The sequence below is a fragment of the Trachinotus anak genome, unplaced genomic scaffold (genome assembly GCF_046630095.1).
Source record: "Trachinotus anak isolate AG129_WGS33_773 ecotype Australia unplaced genomic scaffold, CSIRO_AGI_Tana_v1 ptg000018l, whole genome shotgun sequence".
NCBI lineage: Eukaryota > Metazoa > Chordata > Actinopteri > Carangiformes > Carangidae > Trachinotus > Trachinotus anak.
This window is the reverse complement of record NW_027273869.1, coordinates 1,385,897-1,410,589: the sequence shown is the minus strand read 5'-3', so window position 1 is coordinate 1,410,589 and position 24,693 is coordinate 1,385,897. Positions and strand designations below refer to the sequence as shown.

Below are 24,693 nucleotides of genomic sequence, written 5' to 3'. Positions count from 1 at the left end.
TTTTTGTGAACTGACCCTTTCACAGACTTGAACCAACATTTCAGATAGAAACGGTGAGTTATAAAAAATAAAAAGATGTTAAACAGAGGAACCACTGTTCGTCTGAAAATATGTGTCGTGTTTTTGAGCCTGTTTAGGCCTCAAAAAGACGATTTTCTTTTAGGGAAGAATAAAGAGGAGACTGCTGGTCAAACAATGCCTGCTCAAACTCCCAGTCCATCTTTTCAATGTCTGACTTTGCATATGAGGAAGAAGTTGTCATTATCTGGGCAACACTGAACTGGAATTTATGCACGAGGATTTACAACAGATGAAGACACAGACCTAAAGAGCAATGAAACAAGCTCTTAATTTAGCAATAAAACCCAGTATTCATTTTTTAATAGCCTCTCTCTGCTGTTGCAACATGAACAATGGAGAACATTTTGGATTTATGTCTCTTGAAGATAAAAAGCTGGAGCACTGTGTGAAGAAAAGGCTTGATGACACTGTAATGGAAACTACCTCCTGTTAGAGCATAAACTGTATGAGCAGAAAACTTGAGTCAGGAAAGTTGTGTTTGAAGTGTGTGTGTGTGTGTGTGTGTGTGTGTGTGTGTGTGTGTGTGTGTGTGTTTTCATTTATGAGTTTCTATCAGAGATACCATTTCTCCTTCCATAAATACACATTAGGCTCAGGAAAAAGCAGAAAATAATTGGAGAGAAATGATAGGACAGCTCTGGCGTGACGCCATCGTTACTCTCCTCCTCCAATCACGACCAGCCGTCTTTGAAGTGCAAACAAGTTGGGCAGTAAGAGGCCTGTTACTATAAAAGCCTTAATCAGCAGGGAGCAGAGGGGAAGTGTGTGTGTGTCCATACACTGAAATACTGCCGCTCTGAGCCCACTCACAGCAAACAAGACTGTCCTCCAATAAAAATCCATCCCCGCAGGTCGTGTCATCGTTTATTGTTCAGTGATCTTTAGCGCACGTGTGAGGCAGCATCAGTCATTTCAGCGAATGACAGTGTCCTCTAGTGTCTGTGGGAATTATGACCCAAGCAAAGGAGAAAGGTCAGGTGATGCTGTTACAGAGCTGGAGCAATGCTCCAACACTTTTTCACTCAACATGAAGAAATAAAGTATTCAGTGTTTGCCTCGTCTGGTTGAAATTCATTCAGGGTCTTTATCCAATCGTCACTAAAGTATAGGTCATGCAAGTGCCAATAAAATCAAAATTGTCATATTGACATTTAAGGTGTATCGATTAATTCAAAACATCAACTCACGCACTGAGTAAAACGCTAGAAAACATTCCACTTTAACAGTGTGTGGTAGCTGCTTGTAGCCTCTGAGCTGCGGAAACATCCTTTCATTCATCCTTCACTCCTCTGCCGTTTCTGTATCTGTGATGATTCTCACAGAAACATGACAGAGTCACACTGTTACACCAGGACAGAGCTAGCCTAGCCTAGCCTGTTAGCTTAGTTATGTTTTCACACCTGTCTTCAATCATCACCTCACGGTACAAGACCTGAGCTCAGTGGCAGATACGCTCTCAGCTGTTCAGGACCATGTGCACTAGATTTCAGTGTAATGATAATCATTTTTATTATTTTCTGTAAATGTGAAATGGAGCACTGCAACATAACAATTTCCCGTGAGGGATTAATAGAGTATTTCTGATTCTGATTTTACCTGATGTGCTGTTTCTTTACTCTGTCCCACGTCCCTGTGCCTGCTGCTCCACCTGGCCTTCTCAGCAGCCCACGCCACTTCAGCCCTTCATACAGCCTGCCCCCTACCCTCGCCTCAGTCGCCATCAGTCTCCGCTTCACTCTGATCACTCGAATGAAACCGAACAATCACATCCATCTCTCTGTGTCTGTGTCTGTTTATGGCCCCAGACAGATCAGTGGCCATAACAAATAGAAATATTAATAATAGGAGTGTGTGCCCAGTACAAGTGCATCAGTGTGTCCACACATTTAAGTCTATAGCAACAAGCACAGTGCATTAGAAAGATAACAAGATGAGCCACATTATTTATCTCCAGTCTTCCTCATTACCTTGAAATTGTCTTCCAGACAGATAAAAAAAAGAGCTGGTATTGATACACTCAGTAGTGTGTGTGTGTGTGTGTGTGTGTGTGTGTGTGTGTGTGTGTGTGTGTGCATCAGCAGCATTGGGATTGTAATGATTTTAATAGGTTGTTTATCGTGTGGTGTTCCCCATCGCATGCAGGAGTGCATGTTGTCATTTTCTTCATCATTAGTTCCTTTGGAGCGAGCTGCCACTTCGCTTCCATCTCCACTTACATTTAGGGAACTCAATTCCTCATTGCACCTTCAAATGAAATGAACCTGTTACCTTTTTTTCTATTCTCCCTTCATTAGAATTCCTCTAAACCCACACACTCCCACCACTGACGAGCTGCTGTTGCCTTTATTAAGGGATCTGCAGTTTGTTTTTAAGAGGTTGAGTTCAGTCACAGAGCATCAGCATCTTTGGTTGCCATGGCGCCGCGGATGGCTGCCTCGGTGTTTTGGTGCGCATTTTTTTGCCTTATTTTCTTTATAAATCCAGTTTTCTGCTTTGGTTTCCGGAGCTCTTTCACCAGAGAAGAGCTCATTAATATCAGAGAAACAACTCCAGTGGATTTTTTTCCTACTTTTCTCGACTCATCTGTGGGATTATTGGACATTTTGGTCAGAGGTGCACTGACCGTTGCTCTCGCAGTGAAACGCCGGAGGAGAGGAAAACGTGCCGGTGCGCTTGCGCGTCTCCGCCGGCGCGCACTCCGCACACCTCTCCCAGGTATCTTTCTCTCCAAGGTGCGTTCACTGCCCAACAAGCTGGATGAACTTCAGCTACTGGTGCAGAAGAACAGAGACTTTTCCTCATCTGCCGTCCTGTGCTTCACGGAGACGTGGCTGTGTGGATCGATTCCGAACTCTGCGCTGGAGCTGGCCGGCTTCCAGCTCTTCAGAGCGGATCGCGACACAGAGCTGTCCGGCAAAACGAAAGGTGGAGGAATCTGTTTTTATGCAAACAGTGGCTGGTGCAGAGACGTGACAGTGATCCTGCAGCACTGTTCTCCTGACCTGGAGACTTTCATCATAAACTGCAGGCCCTTCTACTCCCCCCGTGAGTTCACCTCATTCATCCTGGTCGGTGTTTCCATCCCACCACAGGCCACAGCAGATACTGTGTGTGGAGCGGACCAACCCGGACTCCGTAGTTATTGTCCTTGGTGACTTTAACAAAGGTAACCTCAGTCATGAACTGCCCAAATACAGACAGTTTGTTAATTGCCCGACCAGAGAGGGGAACACTCTGGACCACTGTTACACCACAATCAGTGGTGCTTATCACGCCGTCCCCCGGGCTGCACTGGGCCACTCTGACCATGTCATGGTCCACCTGATTCCCACATACAGGCAGAAACTAAAACTGTGTAAACCTGTTGCGAGGACATCGAAGCAGTGGAGCAGTGAAGCCATAGAGGATCTGCGGCATGTTTGGACTGCACTGACTGGGAGGTGTTCAGGACTGCTTCCAACAGTCTGGATGAGTTCACAGAGGCTGTGACGTCATACATCAGCTTCTGTGAGGACTGCTGTATCCCATCACGCACCAGGGGGAGTTATAACAATGACAAACCCTGGTTCACAGCTAAGCTCAGTCAGCTCAGGAGGCAAAAGGAGGAAGCTTTCAGGAGTGGGGACAGGGACAGGTTTAAAGAGTCCAAGTACAGGTTTAGCAAAGCGGTGAGAGAAGCTAAACGACTGTACTCTGAGAACCTTCAGCTCCAGTTCTCAGCCAATGACTCTGCCTCTGTCTGGAAAGGGCTCAGACAGATCACTAACTACAAACCTAAACCCCCCCACTCCATTAATGACTTCCGTCTGGCCAACGATCTGAATGAGTTCTACTGCCGCTTTGAAAGACAGTGGGACAAGCCTGACACTAACCTCCACATCAGAGCCACATCAGAACCCCCCTCCTCCTCTACCAAAGGAACGTCTCTCTCTATCCTGGAGAGAGATGTCAACAGGCTTTTTAAGAAGCAGAACCCCCGCAAAGCAGCCGGTCCTGACTCTGTCTCTCCATCATCCCTGAAGCACTGTGCTGATCAGCTGTCTCCAGTGTTCACAGACATCTTCAACACCTCACTGGAGACCTGCCACGTGCCAGCCTGCTTCAAATCCTCCACCATCATCCCTGTCCCCAAAAAACCAAGGCCCACAGGACTAAATGACTACAGACCCATTGCCCTGACCTCTGTGGTCATGAAATCATTTGAGCGTCTTGTCCTGTCCCATCTCAAATCCATCACTGACCCACTCCTGGACCCCCTGCAGTTCGCCTACAGAGCCAACAGGTCTGTAGACGACGCCGTCAACATGGCTCTCCACTTCATCCTCCAGCACCTGGACTCCTCAGGGACCTATGCCAGGATCCTGTTTGTGGACTTCAGCTCTGCCTTCAACACCATCATCCCGGCTCTGCTGCAGGACAAGCTCTCCCAGCTGAGCGTGCCTGACTCCACCTGCAGGTGGATCACCGACTTCCTGTCTGACAGGAGGCAGCACGTGAAGCTAGGAAAGCACGTGTCTGACTCCCAGACCATCAGCACTGGATCCCCACAAGGCTGCGTTCTTTCTCCTCTGCTCTTCTCCCTGTACACCAACACCTGCACCTCCAGCCATCAGTCTGTCAAGCTCCTGAAGTTTGCAGACGACACCACTCTCATTGGACTCATCTCTGATGGCGATGAGTCTGCCTACAGGTGGGAGACTGAGCGTCTGGTGACCTGGTGCAGGCAGAACAACCTAGAGCTAAACGCTCTGAAGACAGTGGAAATGATAGTGGACTTCAGGAAGAGCCCAGCCCCACCCACCCCCATCACCCTGTGCGACTCCCCCGTGGCTACCGTGGAGCATTTTCGCTTCTTGGGAACCACCATCACACAGGATCTCAAATGGGAGCTGAACATCAGCTCCCTCATCAAAAAAGCTCAGCAGAGGATGTATTTCCTGAGGCAGTTGAAGAAGTTCAACCTGCCAAGGACTATGATGGTGAACTTCTACACCTCCATCATTGAGTCCATCCTCACCTCCTCCATCACCATCTGGTACGCTGCTGCCACGGAGAGGGACAATAACAGACTGCAGCGTATCATCCACTCTGCTGAGAAGGTGATTGGCTGCAATCTTCCGTCCCTCCAGGACCTGTACGCCTCAAGGACTCTGAGGCGTGCAGGGAAGATTGTAGCTGACTCCTCCCACCCTGGACACAAACTCTTTGAGACACTCCCCTCTGGCAGGAGGCTGCGGTCCTTCAGGACCAAAACCTCTCGCCACAAAAATAGCTTCTTCCCATCTGCTATTAGCCTCATCAACAAGGCTAGAGAGCCCCACTGTTGCTGATCAATTGCACCAATCACCAGAAAAAATTCCTTGTATGTGAAAGCATACTTGGCAATAAAACTGATTCTGATTCTGATTCTGATTTGGTGACCACAGGCACTGGTGCAAACCAGGTGCAAACCAGCAGCAGCTGGGCTCAACATGGAAGAGAGGCTGAATACATTATTAGTGGAGAGAATACAGAATCAGCAGTTTCACTAATGAGCTCCTCTTATTCCTTTAACAGCAGCAATGGAGGAAGAGGCTGAAGCTGAAAATATACGACACATGTCAGGTCCTGCTCCGAGCACCAACAGGAAGTGTTTTCCTGCAGCACACCAGCAGGACCAGGACCATACAGAGAATGGGACCACGTCCAGACACCCACTACTTCAACTTGATTTCTCACCTGAAGAGCAGGTCAGCCAGGGGCAGATACCCTCAGGGGCAGGTACGATCAGGGGCGTGTACAGTCAGGGGCAGGTACGATCAGGGGCGTGTACAGTCAGGGGCAGGTATGATCAGGGTGGGTACGATCAGGGGCAGGTACAGTCAGGGGCGGGTACAGTCAGGGGCAGGTACAGTCAGGGGCGGGTACAGTCAGGGGCGGGTACGGTCAGGGGCGGGTACGGTCAGGGACATGTACGGTCAGGGGCGGGTACAGTCAGGGGTGGGTACGGTCAGGGGCGGGTACGGTCAGGGACATGTACGGTCAGGGGCGGGTACAGTCGGGGGCGGGTACAGTCGGGGGCGGGTACAGTCGGGGGCGGGTACAGTCAGGGGCAGGTACAGTCAGGGGCGGGTACAGTCAGGGGCGGGTACAGTCAGGGACATGTACGGTCAGGGGCAGGTACAGTCAGGGGCAGGTACAGTCAGGGGCAGGTACAGTCAGGGGCGGGTACAGTCAGGGACATGTACGGTCAGGGGCAGGTACAGTCAGGGGCAGGTACAGTCAGGGGCAGGTACAGTCAGGGGCAGGTACAGTCAGGGGCAGGTACAGTCAGGGGCGGGTACAGTCAGGGACATGTACGGTCAGGGGCAGGTACAGTCAGGGGCAGGTACAGTCAGGGGCGGGTACAGTGGAGCAGAAGCTGCAGAGGGAGGCAGATGTGAGGAAGATGATGGCCCCACAGACCCAGAGTGCAGCCTGATGTGCACATCTGTCTCTCTCCCTCAAGAAGGTGGTAGCAATGAACCTGTCACATTACAGATGTGAATAAAATCACTTTGTACTCAGCAATTTAAAAAGAAGATTATTCCCCACAAAAATCATTTAATAATAGTTTGTTTTTTTAGAAACATGATAATTCTGGTATGTTTTTCACTTCTCTTTTGAGCCTGTAGTTTCAATGGCCTCATTGATCTGAACATATGTAACATTTTTTTGAGTAATATAAATATTATTTATGGATTATTTTGACTATAGTAAATACCGGAGGAAACATATAGTGCTGTTTATCACATTATGTCAAAGTGTAAACAAGACATTTATTTTGAAACCCTTCACATTTTACACATTATTCACAGATGAAAACATAACTCAATCACATAATTAGATATTGACATTACGCAGCAACAGCATCACAACCTGTCAATCAATCAGCCATTACAATGTGGTCATCATGTATTTATCTGTGCTCATATGTGGTCAACTTACTGAATTATTTTCGTTCTTTTTCACGTTTCTTTGCTTCCTATAACTTTAATCTCTTGGAATTGACTCAGTCAAACAGAATTAACCAGACAAATGCCTATTACAAGAAACTCACCTAAATAATTCAGAGCAACAAATCCCTCAGGCCAACACACAATCCAATCTGTTCACTTACCTACAATAAGCAACACACTCACAGAGAGAAGATATGTTCCACTCTATCACAGTTTTCTCACAAACAACCAACCACACCTCAAACCCAACAACCATAATCAGAGGGGACGTCACCTCTGTGAGCAGACAGATCATGGCAGGCAGGTAACTCACCTGGAATAAAGGACAACACAGTCTGGGTGGCAGCTGGAGGCTTAGAAATTTAACTGCAAGAGAATATTATGACTTTTCTCCAAAACATCATATTCACTGACTTTTCCTTCTCCAGCAACTCTAAATATCAATCAAGCCAATCATGATGAACGATCACGAAGGGTAACACTGACCCTGAGGACAGAATCATCTATTACAGCTTTAAGTTTTCAGTTTGCTTTTAGTTTGACAGCCTAATCCGGGAGGTGGGGGCATCTGCTGAACGACTCTCCAAATACTTCTCCACTATGGGAAACTGGTGCGGAGGGGAAATTATTTCAAACTCCATTCATGAGGAAAACCAACAGCACATAGTACAAAATAAACTGAACAAAAAACAGCACAACAGAACACACCTGGAATGAATTACAAACTGTCACATTTCAACAAAATAACAAACTGAGAAAACTATGAACAACATAATAAATCAAACTCATTTATAGGAAATAAACTTCAACACAATGAAGAGAAACGTAACAGCAATGAAGAAATGATACTCAGTCTACTCAAGCCTCAAATGATACTTTACAACATTTTATAGCAATCTGCTCCACTAACACTTTCAGAGCTACACAGCACGCTTACACAAATGCCTCATGATAAAAAAAAAACCTGCACTGGATGGATCCTGCTGAATTCATTCAACAGCTGAAGCAGAAGAGAGTATCTGAGCCTCTCTCCTGATTGGTTGACTGTTTTCTGAGTGATCCAATAAAAATATAGCAGATTTCAGGTAAACACTCAGAGAAACCAAATCCTGCAAGGTTGGATGGTGGGTCCAGGTGGGCGGGGCTTGGGGGTATGGCTGAGGGCAGTGACTGCTTTGTTGTGACATCACAAAGTTCCAGAAGCCGGTTTTAAGGCTCAGTTTCTGAATACAGGCTGTGTGCATTTCTCTGTGGACTGAGGCTTTGATACTTTCACAGTGTTAATATAGAACCTAGACCTGCTTTATAATCACAAACACATGGACATCTACCTTTAGACTGGATGGACCTTTAAACACTCATTGCAGGAACTGAGCCCATTTTAAAGATGGCAGCTGAAATTAAAAGGTCAAAAATCAATAATCAAACATTGTATTACTAACAACAGGTAATAACTACTTGCTTGAATGTGTTTTCACACATTACACTCTGCATTTAAAGCTCTAGTGATTCATCTGCACTGAACCAAACACGCTGCTACTCTCACTTTTGTTTCTGTGTTGCCTCTATAACCCCGCACCGTCCCACAGAGAGACAAACACACAACACAGGGGAGGACACACATTTCAGCCCCTTTGTTTAATCTTTTTGTTTCCGGCCGATGCTCACACAGAAACAGGAAGACAGATTAGCGGACACGCCATTGACTCTAGCCTTCATTTGTTTAGAGCTGAGCGCAGTTCTGAGCAGAGGAAACACGATGGTCACATGGCAGCCAAGCATCTGTCTCCATGCCAGCACTGAGCCGTTAAAGCTGTTTAAGTGGAACTGGTTATTTTTATTCTTTATAGAGCGATCAACAGGAAATGCAAAGAGCTCATTTGTGAGAACATAGCATTAGCCTGAATGAGACATAAATGAAGGATAGAGGCACTGAGTCATGTCCCGCTCTGCTTGTCTGTCTGGCCTTCTCCCTCCGTGCACTGAGGTACCTTTAATGCCGCCTGCTCTTGCAACACTGCTGTTATGCACCGCTAAATTATACTGTGCGTGTTTTTTCGAGGATTGTGAGCCCTCTTAAAATAGACAGCAGGGGAAATTATGGCCCTGTCTGCCCATATGTTAGTGTCTCTGTGTGTGTGTGTGAGAGAGCGAGAGAGTGACTGAGCATGATTCAGGGAGCCAGTGGACCCTGAGAGACACAGAGCAGGGATACAAAGCAGCATCTTAGGTGTCTGTGTCAGTCAGATCTACAGCTGATCACGGCCACAACTTGGCAAGAGGATGTGTGGGAAATCAATTCAGAATGGACGAGACACTAAACACGTGTCCAAGTCATCTCAACTTAGAGTCTGAGAGAGAAGACGCAGGCAGATATAAGAGAGACAGAGAGCAGACATGCATACCATATCTTCTCAAATCAAAGCTGCTATTCAAGTGATTGAGAGTCTGACATAATGACGGGGGCTGTGTCCTGTGTCAACAGTTAAAGGCCCCTGGTGAAGGTGAAAAAAGGGTTTTCACTGGGATTGTTGTATATGAAATCTTTATCACTGCAGGTGTTGAGTGCAGAGTTACTGTGATCCAAAAACAGAACAGAGCACGACCCCGTTGGAAACATCAGAATTTCCATTTAATTAGCTGACATCTCTTCAATAAAGTAAATAATATCAATAAGACTCAATAATTCCTGTAGGTTTCACATTAAACTCCAGACCAGAAAAGGGACGGATTACGCCCTTTGAGCTGCTGGAAGGCTTTTAATTTTAAAAACATGCAGGAAATCTTGAGTTTCGTTTACAGCGGACCAATATGGAACAAAAAAATGCAAAGTGGAACTGACTGCAATGAGGGAGAAAGTCACATGGCCTCAGTATGCTGAATTTAATAAGACAACAGGTAAAACACCTGCAGTAAATCACAACACGAACAGATCAGGAAACAGCAAGATGTCTTACTGAAATAATATAAAATGAAATAAAATAAAATATACTTGTGTAATAAAAACAATAAAAGTTTGTCTTTACTGTAAAACCCATTCAGAAAAGTCTTCTGCAGTTGAATGAAGTGAAGAATTTACAGTACACACATACACATGCCTACAAAGTGCTGTAATGCAGATAATGTGCTGCATTTGTGTATCATCTTTGATCATGTTCTCCAAACCTCATTTCTAATGTCCAACACCATGAGGAAACCTCGTAACTCCAAATCTGAAAAAAAAAATTATATTTAAACCCCAATTAAAGGATCACACTGTTCTGTATGGGTAAAGAAAATTATACAAGCTTATGATAATGAAACTCTTTCAAATCCCACTGGATAAAATGAAAAATGTTCATTCAGTGACCAAAGCTGCGGCTGTTAGTCTTTGTAAAGCTGATGTATATATGAGTGTGCGTGCGTGTGTGTGTTTGTGTGATTTTTATGTCTCGTCCGTTTGTCCGTCTCATTCTCGTGAACACAAAATGTCAGAAAAACACCTTGAGGCAATTTCTTCAAATTTGGTACAAACATTAATTTAGACCCAGTTTTGGTGGTCAAAGGTCAAAGGTCACTGTGATCTCACGAAACACATTTTTTGGTCATAACCCATGAATTCATTCACTAATTCTGACAAAATTCAATTCAAATGTCTGTAAGGATAAAATGAAATGATGACATTTTATATCCAACAGGTCAAAGGTCAACTTCACTGTGACATCATAATGTTCTGCAAAAAGATCTCTAGCTATTTTTCAACAGTGTAACTGAGGAAGGAGAGACTGTGACCATGTTTCCTGATACTTCTCTGGTTGGTGAAGGAAACAATCATCAGGTAGTGACTCTAGTTTTTTAATGTTTCGGGTATTTTTTATAATCTATAATCATGTGTTTCATGTTTCATGTATAAGTGATGCTAAACAGCAGTTCAAGGTTTTGGCATGATGTAGTATGGACCCAAGCCTAGTTCCTATTTGTAGCTGACAGTGATGATAAACAGACGTTTCATTGTGTTCATCTCATCAGTTCAGATTTAGTCCAACCCCCCCACAAACACATGAGGTGAGAACAGACTCCAGCAGAGCTCCGCCAGACTCGCTCACTGTCAGAAGTCACACTCTATAGTTCCATAGTGTTGGGCGGACCCCCGTCAACCGGGATGTAGTAGGAAGAAGGTGTAAAAGCTGAGCGCCAAGCCCCCCCATCAGTCTTTGTTCCTCCACCAGGCGCTCCCTCCCTCCTTCTCTACTTCTATCAGCAGGTAACAGATGCCCAGCTATTCCTCATAAATATCTCCTAATCTCCATCGCTGGTGATTCATGAAGCACATAGACATAGACCTTCAGGTACATATACAGCACAACTCCCCCACATACACACACACAGGAGACAGATGGGCCTTCGCAGGCCAAGAGTGACAGATTACACTGAGGTGAAAGCATTGAGCTTCAGACAAGAGAAGACCTTTAAATAAACCTTGATTGACTCATAGCTCTCCAAAGGATACAGCCTGCATGTGTAAATCTGGTTCCACAGAACCAAAAAAGCCCCACAGCATTATAAACAAAAATCACATTCATCACCTGCAGAGCCACTGGCTGCCACTGTCCCAGCAGGACCAATCATCCATCATCTCCTAGTGTACACAGAGCTCTGTTCACAGTCCCTACAAGGCTGAGGTCTCCCAGTCTGCCCACCACCTCACATCACCCATCCCAGAAGGGAGGAGTCACCCGACCTCCAGTCATCAGCTCAGGGTCCACACAACCCTCCCCACATTCTGTCTCTCTGGAGATCCAGATGGACAATTTAGCCATCCGTGTACACACACACACACACACACACACACACACACACACACACACACACACACACACACACATCATCCACCTCCACTCTCTCCTCACTGCTCAGATTGAACAGTTTAGTGCAAATCAAGTGGTTGTCCTCCTGACAGATCTGACCTCTCCTAAGCTGAATCCTCCTGTGGCCCCACAAAACTGCAGGACAGAGCTGCAGGAAGGCGACGGCCCTGTCAGACTCACCTGCTCAGTCTGCAGCAGGAACAAGTGTTATCCAGCCCCCCTCAGCAGCAGGGTTCAGCCAACTGCATCCAAAGCCACACTGTGTGTGACTGTGTGTCAGTGAGCCCTGTGGTAGTGAGGTATGGTGTGAGGGAAGAGGAGGAAGATAACTGCAGTAGAGATGAGAGAACAGACAGCTGTCATTATGATGTATCTGCCTGGATGTGGTTTAAACAGACTCCGCTCTGCCTCGTCTTCTAAGTGTACTGTAGCCTCTTCACGTCAACAGGCCATAAATACATTCATTCTGAGATATTATTTAGTATAATTACTGTGAAGAGAAGCTGTTACAGATGAGTTTGTCTGCTTCTACAAGTCTCTGCACTGTGTTTTACAGCGACTTGAATTATGAGAGAAATCTGCTTCACAACGCAGACGTGGATTATTTTAGTTGCAGCAATCAGGCTCCTTTAGCTTCAGGAAATGATCCCACTGTCTGCCACCAGTACGTTTAATGCAGACTATGTTGTTTCGATATTTGAGGCTGTGTGTCCTCTAAGAATTGTGAAGCCAGGAGCTGTTGTCACACATTAGTAAAAATAACGTTGTTGCTGCTGTTCATTGTACTGCATCTCTTTGTCCTTATTATTTTACTAAATATGTCCAGGAAGTTGAACCCAAGGCGCTCGGTTACATGACTGTCTAATACCCACAGGGAGCAGCTGTGGAAATCATGTCTGTCACCAGTTCCCAATGAGTTCCATTTTTTTTCTTCTTCCCTGCGACCAACCGACTGATCTAAACTTGGTTGACTCAGACTCTTCTCATCAACTAACGTCTGGTGGACTATGAGGGAGCAGCTCTGATGTAGTTCCAGTTAGATTCTTCACATAATGGCAGAAGGTGTGGAAGCTGACAGGAAATCATTTCCACCATGTTTATCTGCTTCAGTGAAGCACACAGTGACCTTGACCTTTGACCTTTGACCACCAAAATGTAATGTGTTCATCCTTGAGTCCAAGTAAATGTTTGTGCCAAATTAGAAGAAGTTCCCTCAAGCTGTTGCTGTGATATTGTGTTTAATAAAATGGGACACAGTTTTCTCTGATGATCTGCACCATGATCTCTTCTCTCCACTCCTGACATAACTTCCTCAGCCCTCCTCCTCCTCCTCAGCTCCTCTCTCTTTATTCCTCCCCTGATCCCTCTTTTCCTTTTTCCCCTCAGCCATGTTCAGACATGGCGTGTCCTGGTGTGACCCGACCAGACACCACACCACAACGCTACAACCACAGCGGTTTGAAGGCGAGGTGGGATTCTGAATGTGTGTGTAATCAAGAGAGAGAGGTAGCATGGGAAAGAGAGAAAGAGAGGGGGGGGGGCATGAGAGAGAGAGAAAGAAAGACAGATAAAGAGAGAAAGAGAGAAGAAGAAGAAGAAGAGAGAGAGAAGGAGAGAGAGAGAGAGGTAGAGAGAGAGGAGGGGCCTTGTGACTAAATGTGTGTGGAAAATTGAACAGTAATTTTTTCATGACCACGACACCAATCTGGCTTCATTTATACTCTCCAACCTAAAAATGGCAAAATGGGTCAATCTGTCATTTGATTGGTCCATCCACCAACTCTTTGGTCTAAAGTTGTGGCTCTCAACCTGGGGGTCGGGACCACCGGGGGGGGTGGTAAAACAGATCAGGGTGAGTGAAATGAGTATGTGTGACTGTGGGAGTCGTCTCCTCCTGACCTCCTGACCCAGCACAGCGGGGTCTGCCAGTCCAAAGAGGGACATGTGAAGGTGGGATGTTACATGAGGCGCCGGCGGCTTTGACAAATTTGGCCTCTAACAAGTGTCACGAGTTTGTGTACGTCTGGGAGCTGTCATGTGTGACAGTAACCTCTGAGAAGTGTGTGTTTGCATCAGAGGGTCACTCAGCCTGTGTCCCGTGTGTTAATACACACTGAGCGCTGCACGTGCACAATCATGTAAACAGCAGAGCCAACAGGGCAGGGCGCCGAAGTGAAGCAGGTGGCTGAAGGGTGAGACAAGAGTGAGGGGGTTGCAAACCTCGTGGCGGGGTCGTCGCTCAAAACTGTTGAAGGGAATTGAACTTGTATTAATGATGAGTGGAATCAGCTGTTGTTTCTGTCAGTGAGCCCTGATGGCTACCTGAGAACCATGTGACCAACTCACATGACTGCTCCTTCTGTTTGGCCTGGTTTTGTTCTGTCACAGGTCAGCACTGCTGTTTTGATGCAGGTTGGTGGTCAGAGTACAGTTTGACTGATTGACCTCATCACTGGTCTGAAATCTCCAAAGAGTCATAACAACACAAGTCTGCTCTCTTTGACTTGATTTTTCAGCCTTTTTTTCAGTTTCAGGTATTTGTCAGCCTGAGAACCTGTCTGACTCTGTGACAGGGGGGGTCACAGGCAGACACTCTGCACACAGGAAATCAACACTAATCACAATTTCCTAAACAGCAGCGACCCTCATGATTTCACCCTAGTCAGGTCAAAATCTCACCTTAACCCATGACGAGGCAGCTCAGAGACTATTCTCCAAGGAATTTTACTGTCACTAGAGCATAAATGTGTGTGTGTGTGTGTGTGTGTGTGTGTGTGTGTGTGTGTGTGAGTATGAGAGTGTGTGTGTTTATGCCCACTTCTTGCTGAGTCAGTGATGAGGAGAGATTTGTTTGGCCGGCTCTGCCAACGTGTCCGCCCTGACCCGTTTGGCGGGACATGAGAGGAGCCTTTGAGTCTCGGTCGGAGCGACCAGCTGAGCATGCTCTGTGCTGCCATGCCACACTATGAAGTCTGCAGCCGGCCGGTGGCAACATCCACCACTGCACCGGCCAACCTGGCCACGCTGGCAGGATATCCACAGCTGGAAAAACTGCCTGGACAATGAGCCCAGATGGACGGATAATGGGAAAGAGAGGTGCATGAAGAGAGAAGGATGCGATGTGGAAAAACTGTGGAGGAGTAGTGAATCCACAGATCTGGACTGTCATGTTGTCAGCTTGGAGAGAGAGGTCATTTCACACAGCTGTGGCAGAAACTGAAAACTGTCAGGAAAAGAACTTTGAATCAATGCAACTAATCACAAAGCGCATCCCTGATACTGCGCTCATTACTGTGGATTGATATTTTCATTTTCCTGTGGATGCGCTGACATCACAGTTGTCAGGTTTTGGCGTTAGTCTCTCAGAATCAAAGAGGCTTTTATCTGGTACCACAACCAACCGTCAGCATTCATACAGGAAGAAATCCGTCATAAAAGAGACGTAGAGACAAGCATCTGCACCCGCAGCAGCAGAAATCAGACCGAGAGTGAAAGTAAAATGACATTTGACATTTTAAAGTGGTACTGCAGCAGTTTAGTAGCCTGTAGCTGTTCCAGGAGACAGATTTCCAAAAAATCATGGAAATCAATGCAGCAAAGGCCAAAAATACCCAGACGTTTAGTCTTTAGTATTGGTTACACTCCAGAAACACTGGATCCTACATTACCCATAATGCAAACAACAATCTGGGCCCTCTACTTGGTAATGTCAAATGTCACACCAATGACCAAGAATCAAGGTGCATCCAGAGGTTTCAGATCAGTCTCATTAATTATTAAACATATAATTTTAATTAATCATTAAAGTCATCCAAATAAATGGAAAATTCAGTTAAATTATTGGTGCTTCAATTTAGTTAAATGTAGTTTTTGTTAGAAGGAGGTTCAGGAGGTTAGTGATGGTTCCAGACAATATTCTGATGGGAAAATGATTTTTACTGTACAGTATAACAAACACTGGGAACACATTATAAATCCAGTGGAGAGAGATGTGTGTGTGTGTGTGTGTGTGTAAGAGACAGAGGGAGATGACGGGAAGCAGCAGGTGTGGATCCACCGAGGTGAAGGTGAGAGCAGTGAGCAGTCAAAGGATTTAGAAAAAATGTACATTTTATACAAACTGACTGAAGACGCTGTAGAAGGAGGACGACGCTTCTGACGGAGCGGCGGAGAGAAGCAGGCGAGGGCTAATCTGAGCTCCACTTTACACTCAGCTGTTTAAAGGTTGGACTAAAAACACAAGCTGGTTCACAGTTGAAATCCTACCATATTTTTTTCAAAGTAGAACCAGATGAGGCTGATGGAGGGGTGGGGTAGGGGGTGGGTGGGTGTGTAGGGGGGTTGAAAACCTTAATTGCAGGACTTTATCACAAAATCCCTCCAGAATGACCAGAATACCAAAGACTGATGACATTTAGCGGTGTGTACCGAGTATCCCAGGGTGGATTTCTTTTCTTTAGCAAGCAGACTGATCCAGAGAGAGGATGGAGGACAAAGAGGAAGAGGAGGAAGAGGAGGAGGAGGAGGAGTGGAAAATCCCTTCCAGTTTTTGTGCAGTGTCCCAGTAGCTGGTGCAGAGCAGCCTGTTTAATGAGACACTGCTCAGCCCTCCTCCACTTAATTAAAGCCATGATTCACTTCTCCTCACCACACACACACACACATACACACACACACACAAACAAACAGTTTCAGTTGACTCTCAAAGAGCTAGGAGGGCTCACCATGCCCACCGACTTTCCCCAATTCCTAAATCAATGCATCGACATTGATTCTCTCTCTCTCTCACACACACACACACACACACACGTTGCATTATCCTCTAGAGGCACATATGTCATATTTTGGGCCTACTAATGCCAACAAATACATACACACACACACACACACAAACAAACACACACTAGCCTGGCACCTTGACTGCCAGAAAGCCGTTCGGTCACCACCTAAAAATGCCCTCTGCTCCCTCCTGCTCCGCTGTTCTGAATGTCCAAATGTAGCTAACGCGTGTCGCTTACACTCCAGTTACTGCTCGGGGCGAAAACCTAACAACCAAATCAATATTTATTGGCAGCGGTGGAGTGATTACATTCCCACTGCTGCCCAGGGCCTGCAGACAAGCGGGGGCAGCCGTGCATAACGACCACAGGGAACCATTCCACTCCCACTGTACACTTATCAACATGCCAGCACCCAGCACTCACTCACACACACACACACACACACACACACACACACATAGACATCAGGGGTGCAGCTAGACACTTCAAGATCCTCAGACAGGATATAGCACAGAGCCCCCTGACCCCCACCCCTACATGATTCATGATATTTAAAGCTGCTCAGGATTTTTTTGCAGTTACTCAGCGATCTTATCAAACAGTCAGTCTGGAACAGAGACGATTATTTGCGGCAGCAGGCTGGTGAGTGTGTGACTGGATCAAACTAAACAACAGTGTGTGTGTGTGTGTGTGTGTGTTCATGGATGGAGGAACATGTCACCCTGTGCAACAGTTTGGCTCCCTGATGTCTGCTTGATGTTTTTGGCTGGACCGCCTCTGTGCAGCCAGTCCTGTAGATGTCACTGACTGAGTGATGGAGTTACATCATTGGCCATTGCTCTTCCAAATGAATAAAATAATGATGTGGCACAGAGGAGTAAGATACAGGACAGTGGACACATGCACAGTCGCTGTGAGTGGTTTTGATCTGCACATGAGATCTGTTGTTGATTACAAAAGATATTGAGAATATAACCAGACGTGACATAATACATTTGTTTTGCGTCTGGGGGAGTAATTCATTTCGTCACACAGACTGCCTTACCTATGTGCTAAAACACATTTACATAAATCAATGTTATTCACAAGAAACAGTCGTCCACTCATGCTAGTGGCACAGATTCCACTTGTTAGCTAAATGCCAGAGAGGCTGTAAGAGAGAGTCAAAGCACTTCAAGAGTTCTGACTGGAGTCTGAAACACTAAAGATGGTGGCAGGGCCTGGGCTGGCCAGTGGGAAGTGCTTTCCCGTTGAGCTGGTCTTTGTGAGGGCCCACTTATAAATTTACATCCAAAACAAGATCAATGCTCATAAAACATATCACAGCAAACACGGGTCTAATAGCAAGTGTTTGACCTACAGTGAAGAACCGACCAAGAGCTTCCTCGTCGACTCGTAGTCATCAGCCATTAATCCACTGCTGCTCACACTTTTATGACATTAATGACATTATTCAGACCATGGTAGGAAAATTGATGGATATTGAACCAAGTACATTTGCTTGTTAGTGCTACTGAAGAAAAAAGAAAACAACTGAACTGACTAGAGAATCTCACCTGCACATGCAGCAGCAGAGAGGGCAGATCTCCAGTTTGCATAAAAACTGGACGCACAGCAGCAACCAGTGGAGGAGACACATCAAACATGAGGAACGAGAACATCATCCGTCCGTGCAGATGAAAGTGTGCGTCTCCTTTATAACTTTAAATCTTAACGTGCGAACGCTGTTGCAAGACTGAAATATTTCCCCACATGCCACCTCCCGGCTCCGTCTGTGTTGTTCAGTAAATGCTAACCTCTGACTCACAAACAGACACACACTGACTCCTATCTGACCCCATAAACAAACAACACACACAAGTGTCCTGGCCTTGGGGGGGGCTGATGAAGTGAGTGTGTGTGTGTGTGAGTTAAAGGTACAGACAGGACCAGACTGGCTGCACTGTCACACACCTACAGTCATGTTTACGCCACTCGTGACACCATTTCCCACTATTTTAAGATTTTTTTTAAATCAAACAATTGATAAGTTATTGGAGAAAATAATCAGCCAATGAATCCACAATGACAAGAATCATTAGATACAAAATAGTTTAAAAAAGCTCCACCTCACCAACTACAGCAGGAAAATCACTGGGGAATTTTTTTTTGAATGCAGTATTTTTACTTGTAACTGAGTACTTTTACCGTGCAGGTGAAGACTTCCTCCACAGACTCACTGTAAACCATGAAGCCAGTGTTGCAGGGTTGCAGCCCTACTTGTAGGTCATGTGACCCAACCAACACAAGACCTTCTTCCAGTCTGGACTCGGTTCTCATTGTCATTGTTGGTTTGCAGTCGGTCACTGGCACAGACTCATGTCAGGAGTTCACCAAAGTTCACTGTGTCTCCATGAATAAATCCATTGATCGCTGTGACTCTGCTGTGCCAAGTGTTACTGTGATCAAGTGCAGTAACGTTCAACACAACTACAAGGTGAAAATAACATTCATGTTTCCATCTATTCTTCAACAAAGATGCTAACCTTCATCATTAGTCATCCTCTTTCTCCCTGTTTCTCCTGCCTGTCTGATAAAATCATTTCACATCTTTAACGGTTCTTTTTATTTTGAAGCCTGATTTATTTATTAATTTGTCACATATTTCACCGGCCTCTCTGACCTGGCTTTGGCCTGTGGTAGGAAATCTGCTCTGCTCACAGGAAGTGACAAATCAACATCAGTCAGGGGAAGTTTCCTGAACAGTAGTTTTTGTGAGTGCTCCGTCCTCAGAGAGCTGGATCAACCAGAGCAGGACCTCCTCAGGACCTGGACCCCGCTGTTCATTCAGAGGAGGAACACCCTTCTCCTGAAGTCCTTAAAATCCACATCTATATACAGCAGCCAGCTTTAAAACACACACACATGCACACACACACACGCACACACAGTGTCTGTCTATTGTTTCTCTGATGAGCCTGTTTGTTCTTCTCTCTGTTAATGACTTCATCGTCGTAAAAACTGGGAGTGTAAGTGTGAGTGTGTGTTTTATTTCCAGTGTCCTCACAAGCCTAGAAAAAAGAGAACTCTTTCCAGTCCTGTTTAACTCCTTTCATAAGATGGTTTATATGTGTGTGTGTGTGTGTGTTTGTGTGTGTGTGTGTGTGTGTAGCAGCCCTCTCATCGCCGCTGTGATGAAGTGCAGACTCAGGCAGATGGTTAAGAGCTCAGTCCTCAGCATCGCTGCGTGACCCAGGAAGACGTCCATGATCTGAAGCCTGATGGGAACCATGTTTGGTTGGTTTGTGAGAGTTTGCTCAAGCCTGAGCAGAAGAGCTCAGGTTCCAGTGGACTGTGACTGTGAGAGGGCGTCAGACCATCAGAGCCATCGCCATTACATCACATCAGCTTTTTAACATGTTTTTTAACATGCCTCTCTTTCACCAACTTCATTTTCCAAAGTTGTTATTTTGTGCTGGTTTGAGCAGCTGATGCATGTCATCGTCCTTCCAGTGTGTGTGTGTGTGGCAGCTGAACTGGGGGTACTGGTGCTGGATGTGGATGGTGGGACACAGCAGCAGCACAGCTGATGTGCTGTGATGTGTGATCCAGGATTTAGCAGCAGAGCTGGGCAGGAAAACAGCAGCAGCACTAAGATCACACAAACAGGACATCCGCAATTCACTCTCACAATACACACACACACACACACACACACAGGGGGCAGAGGAATGGGCTGGGGTGGGGAGACGAGGCACGAACACACAAACACAGGGTGCGGCTCTAATTTCACGAGTCGGGTGGTCTCCCCTGTCACTGTGAGATAACATCAGTCAGGCTGAAGCAGGACGTCCCTGTGACACACACACACACACACACACACAAGCTGAGGACCAGACAAATATTCGCCCCCTCAAACAAGGCTTATCACTGGTCTGCTCTCGTCACATGATCAGACTCCACTACTCTGTGAGGTGACTCTGCTGTGACGACACTTTCAGTTTGTAACCCCTGCGACATTCAAACCTCCGCCTGTCACCTTCAACACCTTCCACACCTGTCATTTGGAACATTTACAGCTTTTATTTCTCTGTAATGTAGCACAGTGTTACATACATTTGTGACAATCTGCTGCTATTTTTGTAAATATCTGATTGTATATATTAACATATTCTTATCTATTATTTATCTTTTTCTTAAGTATCTGTTACTAACATTTGCAGTTTTTTCTCTTGCACTGTCACTTTGCTGCTGTAACGCTGCAAATTTCCCCACTGTGGGACTAATAAAAGAACATATTCATCTTAATCTTAGTTGACTAATGGCTTGAACTAACCAGTTGAGTAGAAAAATCCTTTGTTGGTTTCAGATTATATCCAGTATCACTTAATCTGTTCATTATTTATTTATGATTTATGAAGATTTTGTTTGGACTTTGAAATATGAGGTAATGGTGAAGTGTGACCAACATGCCCAGAAGACATCTTCAGAAATCTTGTTTCATCCAAGCAACAGTACAAAACCCAAAGATGTTCAATTTACATAGAAGACAAAGGAAGCCTGTGAATTCTCATCTGAGAAACTGGAACCAGAGAATTTGGCTTTTCTTCTTAAAGAGTCATTGATCATCAGAGGTGTTGCTGATTCATTCACCACCCAGACTGCCAGGATTCATGAGGGGAATCCACCACTGAATTACAACGTGGTGAAGCTCTGCATTAAAACCACTGCACCCATGAGAACCTTCAAACAATGTCCAACCTCTAAACCTCGGATTACCGTCCATATCAAATACAGTCTAGTGACCACACTTCCCTGAGGACATTTCATCCACACGTATCTGATGGACGTAACCAAAAATGAAACGAGAGTCTGAATGAACATCAACACAAAACAAACGTCTCAGAATAGAAATCACTCCACACTTGATGTCACGTCCATCTGGCTGCAGATGTGCTTTGGTAGGAGCTCTTCAGCCTCTGCCACAGCAGCCTCTGATAAAATACCACGCTACAGTCTTGGTATAGATATGTGCAAATATGTGTAAGGCATGGATATATATGGATGTTTATATGTCCACATTATCTGCTTTGGGCTCGAGTATCTTTTTCCTGTGAGGCATAAGCATGGGCAATACAGACCTATCAATACAGACCTATCAATACAGATCTATCAACACAGATCTATCAACACAGATCTATCAATACAGACCTATCAATACAGACCTATCAACACAGTTCTATCAGTACAGTTCTATCAGTACAGTTCTATCCGTCAGGCTCTTCCTGTTTGTTACTGACTTTTTGAAAACCACCTCAGTGTCTTGATGTAGGGAAAGTTGGAATTGCCTTCATGGAGCACGATCATGATTTCTCAGCACTAACGTCTATTTTCTCCTCTGTGATAATTAGATCATAAAGAGGAAAACAAATTATTCACAGACTGAAGGAGGCAAAAAGCAGAAATATCTGGATGTGAATGACAATAAGACCAGAACTGGTAAAGTGGTGTTAAAATGAAAAGGTTCACATTGCCTTTAAAAAGTGATGAATCTTTAAAGACATGAATCAGGAAAAGATTCCAGCCTCTGTGATGCTGCTTTTCTCAGTTTATGACTGTAACCTGAAGAAAAGAAGAAATTCTCTTCATCATTTATAGACTGTGTTGAATGTGTTCAGGTGAAGACTGGAGATCTTTACCGAGCAGTTCCAGGATTGGAGCCCATTTCTGCGATTATAGGCTCCCTTGTTTGAGGTCGCTGACCCCAGCCACTCAGCACCCCCCCCCCTGCACTCCAGTTACAGCTGACACAACTGACACCACCACCACAGATCAATGAGGGTGAGGAATTTAGAGTTTCCTGCAGAAATTCCAGGCAGACAAATTTTATTCTCTCTCAAGACTTTCCCATTCCTCGCTTCAAACCGGCGCAGGTCTGTTGTTATGGAAATCTCTCTAATGGTGGGGTTTCAAATGAGGTGACTCAGGTCAGGCTCTGCGAGCAGCCGACCACTCTGAGGGCGTAGAAGGAGATGTGAAATGTAAGCGTGCAACTTTGAAGCCTGGGTGTACAAGCATGGATACCACTCAGAGGCTGAGTAAAGACACAGTACAGTGTGTGAACAGATCTGCAGTCTCAGCACACAAACACACACACACACACACACACACACAGATTCCAAAAACAAACAAGCAGCCCAGAGCGCAAACAGCCTTATTAGCTGCTGATCTGGGCTCCTCTGCCTTTAGAAGAGCAGCAGAGACTCGGCCTGATGAGGCAGACTGGATCTGAAGTGACCCCAGACTCTAGTGAATTCAGAGAGAAGAGATGAGGTGGAAGGGCACAGGTCCTCGCTCAGGGCTGTCTAAACAAGCCAGCCCTTCAGGCTGAAATATAGCAACAGGTATGACAGCCTCCTTTAGGCCTGAATGAGCCACGTCTCACCACCAGACTGTGTATTTGTGCACCGGTGTGTGTCTGTAGTGATGTAAACTGTACCAGGAATCTGTTGTTTGCTTCCTAAAACCTTACTAGTTCATTTTGGAGAAAGCTTTCACTGTCTGAAATTCATGACTCATTATTTCAGGCCAGCAGACGGGACTGCCGTCAGTGAGCATCTTAAATAACTCCAGTCAGACTCTAATGTGAGCTTTTATGACGTCAGCCGATCTCTGTCAGATTAGCTTCATATTTGATTTCAATTTGGATCGACACTCCTAAAGGACTGCACCAACTTTTGAGGACTTTGGTGACCAATATTTGAGGAGAGGTTTGGCCCCAAATCACAAATCTCCAGCCTGCAGTGGAGATGGAGCAGATTTAAGTACCGGTTTATAAGAAAAAAAGTTTCTAAAACCACATTAAAACCTTCAAAGGTTTTGTTTTTCCAACCAACAGATTTTCAGTTTCTTATCACATGACAGAAAATGAATCATTGAAAAAGTAATTACATTACTTAGCTAATTATAAAATTGCAAAAGTAATGAATTACATCACTTCAGTTACTGAGGTTGGCTCTGCCTTTAACCAAACATCACAGTCTGTATTTAACAGTCTTTGTCTGTGACTGATGTGTTAGATTCTGTCAGACGACGTCGTGATTATAAAACCAGGATTTTAGTAGCAGCTTGAAGTGACTGCTGGTTAACACGTCGTCTTAATGGACCATGTTTCAGTCACAGTTTCAGCTGACAGTAGACTGAAAGCAGCTGAGTCTCGACTGAAACCAGCTGACAGTAGTCAAATAGGAATAACTATAACTATAAACCATAACTATAAACTTTATTCTTGATGATTAAAAATCTCATTTTCAGTCATCTACAATCCTAGCTGTCCACACTAAACACACCTTTAACACACAGGTATAAACAGCTGGCTTCCTCACAAGAAGTAGAGAAGTAAAAATGTCACAGTAGTGGGGCTTCTTTTTGGCCATAAATCTGACATTTTGCAGTATAAACACAATATTTTACAAGCCTTTAGGTTCTGAGGGGTGTGTGTGTGTGTTAGTTAAGGCCAGTGTGTGATACCACTGTGCCCCCTCCTCCTCTGTCCCTTTTACAAGAGGTCGTGACCCCACAAGTCCTCGAAGAGAGGTGAGAGTTTACACTGGGAGGCCAGATGGTATTCCCAGGCCCACTAAACATGCCTGAACCAGGGAGCCACTGCCTGGAACTTTATCTGATGGACAACAATGGTGGTGCCACGCATATGTGTGTGTGTGTGTGTGTGTGAGAGAGAGAAAAAGAGAGGGAGGAATAGAGAGAGTGAAAACAGGGCAAAAATCTAGAGGATTGTGAAAAGTGATGAAGTCATTTAAGAAAGAAGGTAAACAGACTGAGATAGAGATAAGAAGAGGGGTTATAAGGGAAGTCAACAACATTAAACACACGCACACACACACAAATCATTGTCTCAGCTGTGTAATCACACATAAATACACACTGCATCATTAAAAATTATATCCAAGCTCCTGCACAAACACTCATCTGTAGACATCTCCTCTTCAATCAGCACGTCCTGGAGGT

General features: G+C 45.2%; 1 protein-coding gene across 4 annotated transcripts in view; it reads right to left on the bottom strand.

Annotated features, from left to right (window-relative positions):
• The window catches only part of chst11 (carbohydrate (chondroitin 4) sulfotransferase 11), a 92,350-nt gene that overhangs the window by 56,796 nt on the left and 10,861 nt on the right, over positions 1-24,693 (bottom strand). Inside the window, exon 1 of one of the 4 annotated variants that reach the window (XM_071502137.1) lies at positions 18,243-19,586. The exons of the other annotated variants lie outside the window; for them this stretch is intronic. The gene's annotated coding sequence lies outside the window, so the exon portion shown is untranslated. Of the gene's footprint in view, positions 1-18,242; positions 19,587-24,693 lie in introns of those variants that run through there. 4 annotated transcript variants of the gene reach the window in all.